This window comes from Ochotona princeps, chromosome 29 (genome assembly GCF_030435755.1).
Source record: "Ochotona princeps isolate mOchPri1 chromosome 29, mOchPri1.hap1, whole genome shotgun sequence".
Classification (NCBI taxonomy): domain Eukaryota; kingdom Metazoa; phylum Chordata; class Mammalia; order Lagomorpha; family Ochotonidae; genus Ochotona; species Ochotona princeps.
This window is the reverse complement of record NC_080860.1, coordinates 25,185,996-25,205,921: the sequence shown is the minus strand read 5'-3', so window position 1 is coordinate 25,205,921 and position 19,926 is coordinate 25,185,996.

Here is a 19,926-nt window from a genome sequence, read left to right as displayed (position 1 = left end):
ACAGGCAACTTCAGCGCCACAGCCGTTTTCAGATAGCCCTCAATGCAAAGGCTCTAGACGCGAATATTGGTGTGAGAGCTAATTCAATCAAGGAAACACTGCATGTTGGTGAAGGGCATATTGAAGAAGAATCAGCCGAGTGGTTCTTGTGGGAGAACAACTCCATTTGGCTCACTAACCTCACACACCATCAGGCTTCGAAGCAGCTCTCAAGGAAACTCAGTTTTCACACTCTATGCTTAGTGCCCTTTGAGTGCCTAGGACTGAAATGAAGCTTGGTGAGCATCCCACACAAACGAATGCTCCACATGCGGGTTTCACATGCCACCAACTCCACATTCACAGGCAACTTCAGCGCCACAGCCGTTTTCAGATAGCCCTCAATGCAAAGGCTCTAGACGCAAATATTGGTGTGAGAGCTAATTTAATCAAGGAAACACTGCATGTTGGTGAAGGGCATATTGAAGAAGAATCAGCCGAGTGGTTCTTGTGGGAGAACAACTCCATTTGGCTCACTGACTTCACACACCATCAGGCTTCCAAGCAGCTCTCAAGGAAACTCAGTTTTCACACTCTATGCTTAGTGCCCTTTGAGTGCCTAGGACTGAAATGAACCTTGGTGAGCATCCCACACTAACGAATGCTCCACATGCGGGTTTCACATGCCACCAACTCCACATTCAGAGGCAACTTCAGCGCCACAGCCGTTTTCAGATAGGCCTCAATGCACAGGCTCTAGACACAAACATTGGTGTGAGAGCTAATTCAATCAAGGAAACACTGCATGTTGGTGAAGGGCATATTGAAGAAGAATCAGCCGAGTGGTTCTTGTGGGAGAACAACTCCATTTGGCTCACTAACTTCACACACCATCAGGCTTCCAAGCAGCTCTCAAGGAAAGTCAGTTTTCACACTCTATGCTTAGTGCCCTTTGAGTGTATTATCTAGGAATGACTCTGGTAGAGCATCCCACACAAACGAATGCTCCACATGCGGGTTTCACATGCCACCAACTCCACATTCACAGGCAACTTCAGCGCCACAGCCGTTTTCAGATAGCACTCAATGCAAAGGCTCTAGATGCAAATATTGGTGTGAGAGCTAATTCAATCAAGGAAACACTGCATGTTGGTGAAGGGCATATTGAAGAAGAATCAGCCCAGTGGTTCTTGTGGGAGAACAACTCCATTTGGCTCACTAACTTCACACACCATCAGGCTTCCAAGCAGCTCTCAAGGAAACTCAGTTTTCACACCCTATGCTTAGTGCCCTTTCAGTGCCTAGGACTGAAATGAAGCTTGGTGAGCATCCCACACAAACGAATGCTCCACATGCGGGTTTCACATGCCACCAACTCCACATTCACAGGCAACTTCAGCGCCACAGCCGTTTTCAGATAGCACTCAATGCAAAGGTTCTTGACGCAAATATTCGTGTGAGAGCTAATTCAATCAAGGAAACACTGCATGTTGGTGAAGGGCATATTGAAGAAGAATCAGCCGAGTGGTTCTTGTGGGAGAACAACTCCATTTGGCTCACTAACTTCACACACCATCAGGCTTCCAAGCAGCTCTCAAGGAAACTCAGTTTTCACACTCTATGCTTAGTGCCCTTTGAGTGCATTATCTAGGAATGAACCTGGTAGAACATCCCACACAAACGAATGCTCCACATGCGGGTTTCACATGCCAACAACTCCACATTCAGAGGCAACTTCAGCGCCACAGCCGTATTCAGATAGCCCTCAAAGCAAAGGCTCTAGACACAAATATTGGTGTGAGAGCTAATTCAATCAAGGAAACACTGCATGTTGGTGAAGGGCATATTGAAGAAGAATCAGCCGAGTGGTTCTTGTGGGAGAACAACTCCATTTGGCTCACTAACTTCAAAAACCATCAGGCTTCCAAGCAGCTCTCAAGGAAACTCAGTTTTCACACTCTATGCTTAGTGCCCTTTGAGTGCCTAGGACTGAAATGAAGCTTGGTGAGCATCCCACACAAACGAATGCTCCACATGCGGGTTTCACATGCCTCCAACTCCACATTCACAGGCAACTTCAGCGCCACAGCCGTTTTCAGATAGCCCTCAATGCAAAGGCTCTAGACGCGAATATTGGTGTGAGAGCTAATTCAATCAAGGAAACACTGCATGTTGGGGAAGGGCATATTGAAGAAGAATCAGCCGAGTGGTTCTTGTGGGAGAACAACTCCATTTGGCTCACTAACCTCACACACCATCAGGCTTCCAAGCAGCTCTCAAGGAAACTCAGTTTTCACACTCTATGCTTAGTGCCCTTTGAGTGCCTAGGACTGAAATGAACCTTGGTGAGCATCCCACACTAACGAATGCTCCACATGCGGGTTTCACATGCCACCAACTCCACATTCAGAGGCAACTTCAGCGCCACAGCCGTTTTCAGATAGGCCTCAATGCACAGGCTCTAGACACAAACATTGGTGTGAGAGCTAATTCAATCAAGGAAACACTGCATGTTGGTGAAGGGCATATTGAAGAAGAATCAGCCGAGTGGTTCTTGTGGGAGAACAACTCCATTTGGCTCACTAACTTCACACACCATCAGGCTTCCAAGCAGCTCTCAAGGAAAGTCAGTTTTCACACTCTATGCTTAGTGCCCTTTGAGTGTATTATCTAGGAATGACTCTGGTAGAGCATCCCACACAAACGAATGCTCCACATGCGGGTTTCACATGCCACCAACTCAACATTCACAGGCAACTTCAGCGCCACAGCCGTTTTCAGATAGCACTCAATGCAAAGGCTCTAGATGCAAATATTGGTGTGAGAGCTAATTCAATCAAGGAAACACTGCATGTTGGTGAAGGGCATATTGAAGAAGAATCAGCCCAGTGGTTCTTGTGGGAGAACAACTCCATTTGGCTCACTAACTTCACACACCATCAGGCTTCCAAGCAGCTCTCAAGGAAACTCAGTTTTCACACCCTATGCTTAGTGCCCTTTCAGTGCCTAGGACTGAAATGAAGCTTGGTGAGCATCCCACACAAACGAATGCTCCACATGCGGGTTTCACATGCCAACAACTCCACATTCACAGGCAACTTCAGCGCCACAGCCGTTTTCAGATAGCACTCAATGCAAAGGTTCTTGACGCAAATATTGGTGTGAGAGCTAATTCAATCAAGGAAACACTGCATGTTGGTGAAGGGCATATTGAAGAAGAATCAGCCGAGTGGTTCTTGTGGGAGAACAACTCCATTTGGCTCACTAACTTCACACACCATCAGGCTTCCAAGCAGCTCTCAAGGAAACTCAGTTTTCACACTCTATGCTTAGTGCCCTTTGAGTGCATTATCTAGGAATGAACCTGGTAGAACATCCCACACAAACGAATGCTCCACATGCGGGTTTCACATGCCAACAACTCCACATTCAGAGGCAACTTCAGCGCCACAGCCGTATTCAGATAGCCCTCAAAGCAAAGGCTCTAGACACAAATATTGGTGTGAGAGCTAATTCAATCAAGGAAACACTGCATGTTGGTGAAGGGCATATTGAAGAAGAATCAGCCGAGTGGTTCTTGTGGGAGAACAACTCCATTTGGCTCACTAACTTCAAAAACCATCAGGCTTCCAAGCAGCTCTCAAGGAAACTCAGTTTTCACACTCTATGCTTAGTGCCCTTTGAGTGCCTAGGACTGAAATGAAGCTTGGTGAGCATCCCACACAAACGAATGCTCCACATGCGGGTTTCACATGCCTCCAACTCCACATTCACAGGCAACTTCAGCGCCACAGCCGTTTTCAGATAGCCCTCAATGCAAAGGCTCTAGACGCGAATATTGGTGTGAGAGCTAATTCAATCAAGGAAACACTGCATGTTGGGGAAGGGCATATTGAAGAAGAATCAGCCGAGTGGTTCTTGTGGGAGAACAACTCCATTTGGCTCACTAACCTCACACACCATCAGGCTTCCAAGCAGCTCTCAAGGAAACTCAGTTTTCACACTCTATGCTTAGGGCCCTTTGAGTGCCTAGGACTGAAATGAAGCTTGGTGAGCATCCCACACAAACGAATGCTCCACATGCGGGTTTCACATGCCTCCAACTCCACATTCACAGGCAACTTCAGCGCCACAGCCGTTTTCAGATAGCCCTCAATGCAAAGGCTCTAGACGCGAATATTTGTGTGAGAGCTAATTCAATCAAGGAAACACTGCATGTTGGTGAAGGGCATATTGAAGAAGAATCAGCCGAGTGGTTCTTGTGGGAGAACAACTCCATTTGGCTCACTAACCTCACACACCATCAGGCTTCGAAGCAACTCTCAAGGAAACTCAGTTTTCACACTCTATGCTTAGTGCCCTTTGAGTGCCTAGGACTGAAATGAAGCTTGGTGAGCATCCCACACAAACGAATGCTCCACATGCGGGTTTCACATGCCACCAACTCCACATTCACAGGCAACTTCAGCGCCACAGCCGTTTTCAGATAGCCCTCAATGCACAGGCTCTAGACGCGAATATTGGTGTGAGAGCTAATTTAATCAAGGAAACACTGCATGTTGGGGAAGGGCATATTGAAGAAGAATCAGCCGAGTGCTTCTTGTGGGGGAACAACTCCATTTGGCTCACTAACTTCACACACCATCAAGCTTCCAAGCATCTTTCAAGGAAACTCAGTTTTCACACTCTATGCTTAGTGCTCTTTGAGTGCCTTATCTAGGAATGAACCTGGTAGAGCATCCCACACAAATGAATGCTCCACATGCGGGTTTCACATGCCACCAACTCCACATTCACAGGCCACTTCAGCGCCACAGCCGTTTTCAGATAGCCCTCAATGCAAAGGCTCTAGACGCAAATATTGGTGTGAGAGCTAATTCAATCAAGGAAACACTGCATGTTGGGGAAGGGCATATTGAAGAAGAATCAGCCGAGTGGTTCTTGTGGGAGAACAACTCCATTTGGCTCACTAACTTCAAAAACCATCAGGCTTCCAAGCAGCTCTCAAGGAAACTCAGTTTTCACACTCTATGCTTAGTGCCCTTTGAGTGCCTAGGACTGAAATGAAGCTTGGTGAGCATCCCACACTAACGAATGCTGCACATGCGGGTTTCACATGCCACCAACTCCACATTCACAGGCAACTTCAGCGCCACAGCCGTTTTCAGATAGCCCTCAATGCACAGGCTCTAGACACAAATATTGGTGTGAGAGCTAATTCAATCAAGGAAACACTGCATGTTGGTGAAGGGCATATTGAAGAAGAATCAGCCGAGTGCTTCTTGTGGGAGAACAACTCCATTTGGCTCACTAACTTCACACACCATCAGGCTTCCAAGCAGCTCTCAAGGAAAGTCAGTTTTCACACTCTATGCTTAGTGCCCTTTGAGTGTATTATCTAGGAATGACTCTGGTAGAGCATCCCACACAAACGAATGCTCCACATGCGGGTTTCACATGCCACCACCTCCACATTCCCAGGCAACTTCAGCGCCACAGGCGTTTTCAGATAGCCCTCAATGCAAAGGCTCTAGACGGAAATATTGGTGTGAGAGCTAATTCAATCAAGGAAACACTGCATGTTGGGGAAGGGCATATTGAAGAAGAATCAGCCGAGTGGTTCTTGTGGGAGAACAACTCCATTTGGTTCACTAACTTCACACACCATCAGGCTTCCAAGCAGCTCTCAAGGAAACTCAGTTTTCACACTCTATGCTTAGTGCCCTTTGAGTGTATTATCTAGGAATGACCCTGGTAGAGCATCCCACACAAACGAATGCTCCACATGCGGGTTTCACATGCCACCAACTCCACATTCACAGGCAACTTCAGCGCCACAACCGTTTTCCGTTAGCACTCAATAAAAAGGCTCTAGACGCGAATATTGGTGTGAGAGCTAATTCAATCAAGGAAACACTGCATGTTGCTGAAGGGAATATTGCCACTAGGCCACTCTGAAAGGGCTTGGCGGCGTGGCCTAGTGGTGAAGGGCATATTGAAGAAGAATCAGCCGAGTGGTTCTTTGGGAAAACAACTCCATTTGGCTCACTAACTTCACACACCATCAGGCTTCCAAGCAGCTCTCAAGGAAACTCAGTTTTCACACTCTATGCTTAGTGCCCTTTGAGTGCATTATCTAGGAATGAACCTGGTAGAGCATCAAACACAAACCAATGCTCCACATGCGGGTTTCACATGCCACCAACTCCACATTCCCAGTCAACTTCAGCGCCACAGCCGTTTTCAGATAGCACTCAATGCAAAGGTTCTAGCCGCGAATATTGGTGTGGGAGCTAATTCAATCAAGGAAACACTGAATGTTGGGGAAGGGCATATTGAAGAAGAATCAGCCGAGTGGTTCTTGTGGGAGAACAACTCCATTTGGCTCACTAACTTCACACACCATCAGGCTTCCAAGCATCTCTCAAGTAAACTCAGTTTTCACACTCTATGCTTAGTGCCCTTTGAGTGCCTAGGACTGAAATGAAGGTTGGTGAGCATCCCACACAAACGAATGCTCCACATGCGGGTTTCACATGCCTCCAACTCCACATTCACAGGCAACTTCAGCGCCACAGCCATTTTCAGATAGCCCTCAATGCACAGGCTCTATACGCGAATATTGGTGTGAGAGCTAATTCAATCAAGGAAACACTGCATGTTGGGGAAGGGCATATTGAAGAAGAATCAGCCGAGTGGTTCTTGTGGGAGAACAACTCCATTTGGCTCACTAACTTCACACACCATCAGGCTTCCAAGCAGCTCTCAAGGAAACTCAGTTTTCACACTCTATGCTTAGTGCCCTTTGAGTGCCTAGGACTGAAATGAAGCTTGGTGAGCATCCCACACAAACGAATGCTCCACATGCGGGTTTCACATGCCACCAACTCCACATTCACAGGCAACTTCAGCGCCACAGCTGTTTTCAGATAGCATTCAATTCAAAGGTCTAGACGCGAATATTGGTGTGAGAGCTTATACAATCAAGGAAACACTGCATGTTGGTGAAGGGCATATTGAAGAAGAATCAGCCGAGTGGTTCTTGTGGGAGAACAACTCCATTTGGCTCACTAACTTCACACACCATCAGGCTTCCAAGCAGCTCTCAAGGAAACTCAGTTTTCACACTCTATGCTTAGTGCCCTTTGAGTGCATTATCTAGGAATGAACCTGGTAGCATCCCACACAAACCAATGCTCCACATGCGGATTTCACATGCCACCAACTCCACATTCACAGGCAACTTCAGCACCACAGCCATTTTCAGATAGCCCTCAATGCAAAGCCTCTAGACGCAAATATTGGTGTGAGAGCTAATTCAATCAAGGAAACACTGCATGTTGGGGAAGGGCATATTGAAGAAGAATCAGCCGAGTGGTTCTTCTGGGAGAACAACTCCATTTGGCTCACTAACTTCACACACCATCAGGCTTCCAAGCAGCTCTCAAGGAAACTCAAATTTCACACCCTATGCTTAGTGCCCTTTGAGTGCCTATAACTGAAATGAAGCTTGGTGTGCATCCCACACAAACGAATGCTCCACATGCGGGTTTCACATGCCACCAACTCCACATTCACAGGCAACTTTAGCGCCACAGCCGTTTTCAGATAGCACTCAATGCAAAGGTCTAGACTAGAATATTGGTGTGAGAGCTAATTCAATCAAGGAAACACTGCATGTTGGGGAAGGGCAAATTGAAGAAGAATCAGCCGAGTGGTTCTTGTGGGAGAACATCTCCATTTGGCTCACTAACTTCACACACCATCAGGCTTCCAAGCAGCTCTCAAGGAAACTCAGTTTTCACACTCTATGCTTAGTGCCCTTTGAGTACATTATCAAGGAATGAACCTGGTAGAGCATCCCACACAAACCAACGCTCCACATGCGGATTTCACATGCCACCAACTCCACATTCACAGGCAACTTCAGCACCACAGCCATTTTCAGATAGCCCTCAATGCAAAGGCTCTAGACGCAAATATTGGTGTGAGAGCTAATTCAATCAAGGAAACACTGCATGTTGGGGAAGGGCATATTGAAGAAGAATCAGCCGAGTGGTTCTTGTGGGAGAACAACTCCATTTGGCTCACTAACTTCACACACCATCAGGCTTCCAAGAAGCTCTCAAGGAAACTCAGTTTTCACACTCTATGCTTAGTGCCCTTTGAGTGCATTATCTAGGAATGAACCTGGTAGATCATCCCACACAAACCAATGCTCCACATGCGGGTTTCACATGCCACCAACTCCACATTCACAGGCAACTTCAGCGCCACAGCCGTTTTCAGATAGCACTCAATGCAAAGGCTCTAGACGCAAATCTTGGTGTGAGAACTAATTCAATCAAGGAAGCACTGCATGTTGGGGAAGGGCATATTGAAGAAGAATCAGCCGAGTGGTTCTTGTGGAAGAACAACTCCATTTGGCTCACTAACTTCACACACCATCAGGCTTCCAAGCAGCTCTCAAGGAAACTCAAATTTCACACTCTATGCTTAGTGCCCTTTGAGTGCCCAGGACTGATATGAAGCTTGGTGAGCATCCCACACAAACGAATGCTCCACATGCGGGTTTCACATGCCACCAACTCCACATTCACAGGCAACTTCAGCGCCACAGCCGTTTTCAGATAGCCCTCAATGCAAAGGCTCTAGACGCAAATATTGGTGTGAGAGCTAATTCAATCAAGGAAACACTGCATGTTGGGGAAGGGCATATTAAAGAAGAATCAGCCTAGTGGTTCTTGTGGGAGAACAACTCCATTTGGCTCACTAACTTCACACACCATCAGGCTTCCAAGAAGCTCTCAAGGAAACTGAGTTTTCACACTCTATGCTTAGTGCCCTTTGAGTGCATTATCTAGGAATGAACCTGGTAGAGCATCCCACACAAAGGAATGCTCCACATGCGGGTTTCACATGCCACCAACTCCACATTCACAGGCAACTTCAGCGCCACAGCCGTTTTCAGATAGCACTCAATGCAAAGGCTCTAGACGCAAATATTGGTGTGAGAGCTAATTCAATCAAGGAAACACTGCATGTTGGTGAAGGGCATACTGAAGAAGAATCAGCCGAGTGGTTCTTGTTTGAGGACAACTCCATTTGGCTCACTAACTTCACACACCATCAGGCTTCCAAGCAGCTCTCAAGGAAACTCAGTTTTCACACTCTATGCTTAGTGCCCTTTGAGTACCTAGGACTGAAATGAAGCTTGGTGAGCATCCCACACAAACGAATGCTCCACATGCGGGTTTCACATGCCACCAACTCCACATTCACAGGCAACTTCAGCGCCACAGCCGTTTTCAGATAGCCCTCAATGCAAAGGCTCTAGACGCAAATATTGGTGTGAGAGCTAATTCAATCAAGGAAACACTGCATGTTGGGGAAGGGCATATTGAAGAAGAATCAGCCGAGTGGTTCTTGTGGGAGAACAACTCCATTTGGCTCACTAACTTCACACACCATCAGGCTTCCAAGCAGCTCTCTACGAAACTCAGTTTTCACACTCTATGCTTAGTGCCCTTTGAGTGCCTAGGACTGAAATGACGCTTGGTGAGCATCCCACACAAACGAATGCTCCACATGCGGGTTTCACATGCCACCAACACTACATTCACAGGCAACTTCAGCGCCACAGCCGTTTGCAGATAGCCCTCAATGCAAAGGCTCTAGACGCAAATATTGGTGTGAGAGCTAATTCAATCAAGGAAACACTGCATGTTGGGGAAGGGCATATTGAAGAAGAATCAGCCGAGTGGTTCTTGTGGGAGAACAACTCCATTTGGCTCAGTAACTTCACACACCATCAGGCTTCCAAGCAGCTCTCAAGGAAACTCAGTTTTCACACTCTATGCTTAGTGCCCTTTGAGTGTATTATCTAGGAATGACTCTGGTAGAGCATCCCACATAAACGAATGCTCCACATGCGGGTTTCACATGCCACCACCTCCACATTCACAGGCAACTTCAGCGCCACAGCCGTTTTCAGATAGCCCTCAATGCAAAGGCTCTAGACGCAAATATTGGTGTGAGAGCTAATTCAATCAAGGAAACACTGCATGTTGGTGAAGGGCATATTGAAGAAGAATCAGCCGAGTGGTTCTTGTGGGAGAACAACTCCATTTGGCTCACTAACTTCACACACCATCAGGCTTCCAAGCAGCTCTCAAGGAAACTCAGTTTTCACACTCTATGCTTAGTGCCCTTTGTATGCATTATCTAGGAATGAACATGGTAGAGCATCCCACACAAACGAATGCTCCACATGCGGGTTTCACATGCCACCACCTCCACATTCCCAGGCAACTTCAGCGCCACAGCCGTTTTCAGATAGCCCTCAATGCAAAGGCTCTAGACGCAAATATTGGTGTGAGAGCTAATTCAATCAAGGAAACACTGCATGTTGGGGAAGGGCATATTGAAGAAGAATCAGCCGAGTGGTTCTTGTGGGAGAACAACTCCATTTGGCTCACTAACTTCACACACCATCAGGCCTCCAAGCAGCTCTCTAGGAAACTCAGTTTTCACACTCTATGCTTAGTGCCCTTTGAGTGCCTAGGACTTAAATGAAGCTTGGTGAGCATCCCACACAAACGAATGCTCCACATTTGGGTTTCACATGCCACCAACACTACATTCACAAGCAACTTCAGCGCCACAGCCGTTTTCAGATAGCCCTCAATGCAAAGGCTCTAGACACAAATATTGGTGTGAGAGCTAATTCAATCAAGGAAACACTGCATGTTGGGGAAGGGCATATTGAAGAAGAATCAGCCGAGTGGTTCTTCTGGGAGAACAACTCCATTTGGCTCACTAACTTCACACACCATCAGGCTTCCAAGCAGCTCTCAAGGAAACTCAGTTTTCACACTCTATGTTTAGTGCCATTTGAGTGCATTATCTAGGAATGAACCTGGTAGAGCATCCCACACAAACGAATGCTCCACATGCGGGTTTCACATGCCACCAACTCCACATTCACAGGCAACTTCAGCGCCACAGCCGTTTTCAGATAGCCCTCAATGCAAAGGCACTAGACGCAAATATTGGTGTGAGAGCTAATTCAATCCAGGAAACACTGCATGTTGGTGAAGGGCATATTGAAGAAGAATCAGCCGAGTGGTTCTTGTGGGAGAACAACTCCATTTGGCTCACTAACTTCACACACCATCAGGCTTCCAAGCAGCTCTCAAGGAAACTCAGTTTTCACACTCTATGCTTAGTGCCCTTTGAGTGCCTAGGACTGAAATGAAGCTTGGTGAGCATCCCACACAAACGAATGCTCCACATGCGGGTTTCACATGCCACCAACTCCACATTCACAGGCAACTTCAGCGCCACAGCCGTTTTCAGATAGCCCTCAATGCAAAGGCTCTAGACGCAAATATTGGTGTGAGAGCTAATTCAATCAAGGAAACACTGCATGTTGGTGAAGGGCATATTAGAAGAATCAGCCGAGTGGTTCTTGTGGGAGAACAACTCCATTTGGCTCACTAACTTCACACACCATCAGGCCTCCAAGCAGCTCTCAAGGAAACTCAGTTTTCACACTCTATGCTTAGTGCCCTTTGAGTGCCTAGGACTGAAATGAAGCTTGGTGAGCATCCCACACAAACGAATTCTCCACATTCGGGTTTCACATGCCACCAAAACTACATTCACAGGCAACTTCAGCGCCACAGCCGTTTTCAGATAGCCCTCAATGCAAAGGCTCTAGACGCAAATATTGGTGTGAGAGCTAATTCAATCAAGGAAACACTGCATGTTGGTGAAGGGCATATTGAAGAAGAATCAGCCGAGTGGTTCTTGTGGGAGAACAACTCCATTTGGCTCAGTAACTTCACACACCATCAGGCCTCCAAGCAGCTCTCTACGAAACTCAGTTTTCACACTCTATGCTTAGTGCCCTTTGAGTGCCTAGGACTGAAATGAAGCTTGGTGAGCATCCCACACAAACGAATGCTCCACATGCGGGTTTCACATGCCACCAACACTACATTCACGGGCAACTTCAGCCTCACAGCCGTTTTCAGATAGCCCTCAATGCAAAGGCTCTAGACGCAAATATTGGTGTGAGAGCTAATTCAATCAAGGAAACACTGCATGTTGGGGAAGGGCATATTGAAGACGAATCAGCCGAGTGGTTCTTGTGGGAGAACAACTCCATTTGGCTCACTAACTTCACACACCATCAGGCTTCCAAGCAGCTCTCAAGGAAACTCAGTTTTCACACTCTAAGCTTAGTGCCCTTTGAGTGCATTATCTAGGAATGAACCTGGTAGAGCATCCCACACAAACGAATGCTCCACATGCGGGTTTCACATGCCACCAACTCCACATTCACAGGCAACTTCAGCGCCACAGCCGTTTTCAGATAGCCCTCAATGCAAAGGCTATAGACGCAAATATTGGTGTGAGAGCTAATTCAATCAAGGAAACACTGCATGTTGGGGAAGGGCATATTGAAGAAGAATCAGCCGAGTGGTTCTTGTGCGAGAACAACTCCATTTGGCTCACTAACTTCACACACCATCAGGCTTCCAAGCAGCTCTCAAGGAAACTCAGTTTTCACACTCTATGCTTAGTGCCCTTTGAGTGCCTAGGACTGAAATGAAGCTTGGTGAGCATCACACACAAACGAATGCTCCACATGCCGGCTTCACATGCCACCAACTCCACATTCACAGGCAACTTCAGCGCCACAGCCATTTTCAGATAGCCCACAATGCCAAGGGTCTAGACGCAAATATTGGTGTGAGAGCTAATTCAATCAAGGAAACACTGCATGTTGGGGAAGTGCATATTGAAGAAGAATCAGCCGAGTGCTTCTTTTGGGGAAACAACTCCATTTGGCTCACTAACTTCACACACCATCAGGCTTCCAAGCAGCTCAAAGGAAACTCAGTTTTCACACTCTATGCTTAGTGCCCTTTGAATGCATTATCTAGGAATGAACCTGGTAGAGCATCCCACACAAACGAATGCTCCACATGCGGGTTTCACATGCCACCACCTCCACATTCACAGGCAACTTCAGCGCCACAGCCGTTTTCAGATAGCCCTCAATGCAAAGGCTCTAGACGCAAATATTGGTGTGAGAGCTAATTCAATCAAAGAAACAATGCATGTTGGGGAAGGGCATATTGAAGAAGAATCAGCCGAGTGGTTCTTGTGGGAGAACAACTCCATTTGGCTCACTAACTTCACACACCATCAGGCCTCCAAGCAGCTCTCTACGAAACTCAGTTTTCACACTCTATGCTTAGTGCCCTTTGAGTGCCTAGGACTGAAATGAAGCTTGGTGAGCATCCCACACAAACGAATTCTCCACATTCGGGTTTCACATGCCACCAAAACTACATTCACAGGCAACTTCAGCGCCACAGCCGTTTTCAGATAGCCCTCAATGCAAAGGCTCTAGACGCAAATATTGGTGTGAGAGCTAATTCAATCAAGGAAACACTGCATGTTGGGGAAGGGCATATTGAAGAAGAATCAGCCGAGTGGTTCTTGTGGGAGAACAACTCCATTTGGCTCAGTAACTTCACACACCATCAGGCCTCCAAGCAGCTCTCTACGAAACTCAGTTTTCACACTCTATGCTTAGTGCCCTTTGAGTGCCTAGGACTGAAATGAAGCTTGGTGAGCATCCCACACAAACGAATGCTCCACATGCGGGTTTCACATGCCACCAACACTACATTCACGGGCAACTTCAGCGCCACAGCCGTTTTCAGATAGCCCTCAATGCAAAGGCTCTAGACGCAAATATTGGTGTGAGAGCTAATTCAATCAAGGAAACACTGCATGTTGGGGAAGGGCATATTGAATACGAATCAGCCGAGTGGTTCTTGTGGGAGAACAACTCCATTTGGCTCACTAACTTCACACACCATCAGGCTTCCAAGCAGCTCTCAAGGAAACTCAGTTTTCACACTCTAAGCTTAGTGCCCTTTGAGTGCATTATCTAGGAATGAACCTGGTAGAGCATCCCACACAAACGAATGCTCCACATGCGGGTTTCACATGCCACCAACTCCACATTCACAGGCAACTTCAGCGCCACAGCCGTTTTCAGATAGCCCTCAATGCAAAGGCTATAGACGCAAATATTGGTGTGAGAGCTAATTCAATCAAGGAAACACTGCATGTTGGGGAAGGGCATATTGAAGAAGAATCAGCCGAGTGGTTCTTGTGCGAGAACAACTCCATTTGGCTCACTAACTTCACACACCATCAGGCTTCCAAGCAGCTCTCAAGGAAACTCAGTTTTCACACTCTATGCTTAGTGCCCTTTGAGTGCCTAGGACTGCAATGAAGCTTGGTGAGCATCACACACAAACGAATGCTCCACATGCCGGCTTCACATGCCACCAACTCCACATTCACAGGCAACTTCAGCGCCACAGCCATTTTCAGATAGCCCACAATGCCAAGGGTCTAGACGCAAATATTGGTGTGAGAGCTAATTCAATCAAGGAAACACTGCATGTTGGGGAAGTGCATATTGAAGAAGAATCAGCCGAGTGCTTCTTTTGGGGAAACAACTCCATTTGGCTCACTAACTTCACACACCATCAGGCTTCCAAGCAGCTCAAAGGAAACTCAGTTTTCACACTCTATGCTTAGTGCCCTTTGAATGCATTATCTAGGAATGAACCTGGTAGAGCATCCCACACAAACGAATGCTCCACATGCGGGTTTCACATGCCACCACCTCCACATTCACAGGCAACTTCAGCGCCACAGCCGTTTTCAGATAGCCCTCAATGCAAAGGCTCTAGACGCAAATATTGGTGTGAGAGCTAATTCAATCAAAGAAACACTGCATGTTGGGGAAGGGCATATTGAAGAAGAATCAGCCGAGTGGTTCTTGTGGGAGAACAACTCCATTTGGCTCACTAACTTCACACACCATCAGGCTTCCAAGCAGCTCTCAAGGAAACTCAGTTTTCACACTCTATGCTTAGTGCCCTTTGAGTGCCTAGGACTGAAATGAAGCTTGGTGAGCATACCACACAAACGAATGCTCCACATGCGGGTTTCACATGCCACCAACTCCACATTCACAGGCAACTTCAGCGCCACAGCCGTTTTCAGATAGCCCTCAATGCAAAGGCTCTAGACGCAAATATTGGTGTGAGAGCTAATTCAATCAAGGAAACACTGCATGTTGGTGAAGCGCATCTTGAAGATGAATCAGCCGAGTGGTTCTTGTGGGAGAACAACTCCATTTGGCTCAGTAACTTCACACACCATCAGGCTTCCAAGCAGCTCTCAAGGAAACTCAGTTTTCACACTCTATGCTTAGTGCCCTTTGAGTGTATTATCTAGGAATGACTCTGGTAGAGCATCCCACACAAACGAATGCTCCACATGCGGGTTTCACATGCCACCAACTCCACATTCACAGGCAACTTCAGAGCCACAGCCGTTTTCAGATAGCCCTCAATGCAAAGGCTCTAGACGCAAATATTGGTGTGAGAGCTAATTCAATCAAGGAAACACTGCATGTTGGTGAAGGGCATATTGAAGAAGAATCAGCTGAGTGGTTCTTGTGGGAGAACAACTCCATTTGGCTCACTAACTTCACACACCATCAGGCTTCCAAGCATCTCTCAAGGAAACTCAGTTTTCACACTCTATGCTTAGTGCCCTTTGAGTGCCTAGGACTGAAATGAGCTTGGTGAGCATCCCACACAAACGAATTCTCCACATTCGTTTTTCACATGCCACAAACACTACATTCACAGGCAACTTCAGCGCCACAGCCGTTTTCAGATAGCCCTCAATGCAAAGGATCTAGATGCAAATATTGGTGTGAGAGCTAATTCAATCAAGGAAACACTGCATGTTGGGAAAGGGCATATTGAAGAAGAATCATCCGAGTGCTTCTTTTGGGGAAACAACTCCATTTGGCTCACTAACTTCACACACCATCAGGCTTCCAAGCAGCTCAAAGGAAACTCAGTTTTCACACTCTATGCTTAGTGCCCTTTGAATGCATTATCTAGGAATGAACCTGGTAGAGCATCCCACACAAACGAATGCTCCACATGCGGGTTTCACATGCCACCACCTCCACATTCACAGGCAACTTCAGCGCCACAGCCGTTTTCAGATAGCCCTCAATGCAAAGGCTCTAGACGCAAATATTGGTGTGAGAGCTAATTCAATCAAAGAAACAATGCATGTTGGGGAAGGGCATATTGAAGAAGAATCAGCCGAGTGGTTCTTGTGGGAGAACAACTCCATTTGGCTCACTAACTTCACACACCATCAGGCTTCCAAGCAGCTCTCAAGGAAACTCAGTTTTCACACTCTATGCTTAGTGCCCTTTGAGTGCCTAGGACTGAAATGAAGCTTGGTGAGCATACCACACAAACGAATGCTCCACATGCGGGTTTCACATGCCACCAACTCCACATTCACAGGCAACTTCAGCGCCACAGCCGTTTTCAGATAGCCCTCAATGCAAAGGCTCTAGACGCAAATATTGGTGTGAGAGCTAATTCAATCAAGGAAACACTGCATGTTGGTGAAGCGCATCTTGAAGATGAATCAGCCGAGTGGTTCTTGTGGGAGAACAACTCCATTTGGCTCACTAACTTCACACACCATCAGGCTTCCAAGCAGCTCTCAAGGAAACTCAGTTTTCACACTCTATGCTTAGTGCCCTTTGAGTGTATTATCTAGGAATGACTCTGGTAGAGCATCCCACACAAACGAATGCTCCACATGCGGGTTTCACATGCCACCAACTCCACATTCACAGGCAACTTCAGAGCCACAGCCGTTTTCAGATAGCCCTCAATGCAAAGGCTCTAGACGCAAATATTGGTGTGAGAGCTAATTCAATCAAGGAAACACTGCATGTTGGGGAAGGGCATATTGAAGAAGAATCAGCTGAGTGGTTCTTGTGGGAGAACAACTCCATTTGGCTCACTAACTTCACACACCATCAGGCTTCCAAGCAGCTCTCAAGGAAACTCAGTTTTCACACTCTATGCTTAGTGCCCTTTGAGTGCCTAGGAGTAAAATGAAGCTTGGTGAGCATCCCACACAAAGGAATGCTCCACATGCGGGTTTCACATGCCACCAACTCCACATTCCCAGGCAACTTCAGCGCCACAGCCTTTTTCAGATAGTCCTCAATGCAAAGGCTCTAGACGCAAATATTGGTGTGAGAGCTAATTCAATCAAGGAAACACTGCATGTTGGGGAAGGGCATATTGAAGAAGAATCAGCCGAGTGGTTGTTGTGGGAGAACAACTCCATTTGGCTCACTAACTTCACACACCATCAGGCTTCCAAGCAGCTCTCAAGGAAACTCAGTTTTCACACTCTATGCTTAGTGCCCTTTGAGTGCCTAGGACTGAAATGATGCTTGGTGAGCATCCCACACAAACGAATGCTCCACATGCGGGTTTCACATGCCACCAACTCCACATTCACAGGCAACTTCAGCGCCGCAGCCGTTTTCAGATAGCATTCAATGCAAAGGCTCTAGACGCGAATATTGGTGTGAGAGCTAATTCAATCAAGGAAACACTGCATGTTGGTGAAGGGCATATTGAAGAAGAATCAGCCGAGTGGTTCTTGTTGGAGAACAACTCCATTTGGCTCACTAACTTCACACACCATCAGGCTTCCAAGCAGCTCTCAAGGAAACTCAGTTTTCACACTCTATGCTTAGTGCCCTTTGAGTGCCTAGGACTGAAATGAAGCTTGGTGAGCATCCCACACAAACGAATGCTCCACATGCGGGTTTCACATGCCACCAACTCCACATACACAGGCAACTTCAGCGCCACAGCCATTTTCAGATAGCCCTCAATGCAAAGGCTCTAGACGCAAATATTGGTGTGAGAGCTAATTCAATCAAGGAAACACTGCATGTTGGTGAAGGGCATATTGAAGAAGAATCAGCCGAGTGGTTCTTGTGGGAGAACAACTCCATTTGGCTCACTAACTTCACACACCATCAGGCTTCCAAGCAGCTGTCAAGGAAACTCAGTTTTCACACTCTATGCTTAGTGCCCTTTGAGTGCATTATCTAGGAATGAACCTGGTAGAGCATCCCACACAAAGGAATGCTCCACATGCGGGTTTTACATGCCACCAACTCCACATTCACCGGCAACTTCAGCGTAACAGCCATTTTCAGATAGCCCTCAATGCAAAGGCTCTAGACACAAATATTGGTGTGAGAGCTAATTCAATCAAGGAAACACTGCATGTTGGGGAAGGGCATATTGAAGAAGAATCAGCCGAGTGGTTCTTGTGGGAGAACAACTCCATTTGGCTCACTAACTTCACACACCATCAGGCTTCCAAGCAGCTCTCAAGGAAACTCAGTTTTCACACTCTATGCTTAGTGCCCTTTGAGTGCCTAGGACTGAAATGAAGCTTGGTGAGCATCCCACACAAACGAATGCTCCACATGCGGGTTTCACATGCCACCAACTCCACATTCACAGGCAACTTCAGCGCCACAGCCGTTTTCAGATAGCATTCAATGCAAAGGCTCTAGACGCGAATATTGGTGTGAGAGCTAATTCAATCAAGGAAACACTGCATGTTGGTGAAGGGCATATTGAAGAAGAATCAGCCGAGTGGTTCTTGTTGGAGAACAACTCCATTTGGCTCAATAACTTCACACACCATCAGGCTTCCAAGCAGCTCTCATGGAAACTCAGTTTTCACACTCTATGCTTAGTGCCCTTTGAGTGCCTAGGACTGAAATGAAGCTTGGTGAGCATCCCACAGAAACGAATGCTCCACATGCGGGATTCACATGCCACCAACTCCACATACACAGGCAAATTCAGCGCCGCAGCCATTTTTAGATAGCCCTCAATGCAAAGGCTCTAGACGCAAATATTGGTGTGAGAGCTAATTCAATCAAGGAAACACTGCATGTTGGTGAAGGGCATATTGAAGAAGAATCAGCCGAGTGGTTCTTGTGGGAGAACAACTCCATTTGGCTCACTAACTTCACACACCATCAGGCTTCCAAGCAGCTCTCAAGGAAACTCAGTTTTCACACTCTATGCTTAGTGCCCTTTGAGTGCATTATCTAGGAATGAACCTGGTAGAGCATCCCACACAAAGGAATGCTCCACATGCGGGTTTTACATGCCACCAACTCCACATTCACAGGCAACTTCAGCGTAACAGCCATTTTCAGATAGCCCTCAATGCAAAGGCTCTAGACACAAATATTGGTGTGAGAGCTAATTCAATCAAGGAAACACTGCATGTTGGGAAGGGCATATTGAAGAAGAATCAGCCGAGTGGTTCTTGTGGGAGAACAACTCCATTTGGCTCACTAACTTCACACACCATCAGGCTTCCAAGCAGCTCTCAAGGAAACTCAGTTTTCACACTCTATGCTTAGTGCCCATTGAGTGTATTATCTAGGAAAGGACCTGGCAGAGCATCCCACACAAACGAATGCTCCACATGCGGGTTTCACATGCCACCAACTCCACATTCACAGGCAACTTCAGCGCCACAGCCACTTTCAGATAGCCCTCAATGCAAAGGCTATAGACGCAAATATTGGTGTGGGAGCTAATTCATTCAAGGAAACACTGCATGTTGGTGAAGGGCATATTGAAGAAGAATCAGCCGAGTGGTTCTTGTGGGAGAACAACTCCATTTGGCTCACTAACTTCACACACCATCAGGCTTCCAAGCAGCTCTCAAGGAAACTCAGTTTTCACACCCTATGCTTAGTGCCCTTTGAGTGCCTAGGACTGAAATGAAGCTTGGTGAGCATCCCACACAAACGAATGTTCCACATGCGGGTTTCACATGCCACCAACTCCACATTCACAGGCAACTTCAGCGCCACAGCCGTTTTCAGATAGCACTCAATGCACAGGCTCTAGCCGCAAATATTGGTGTGGGAGCTAATTCAATAGAGGAAACACTGCA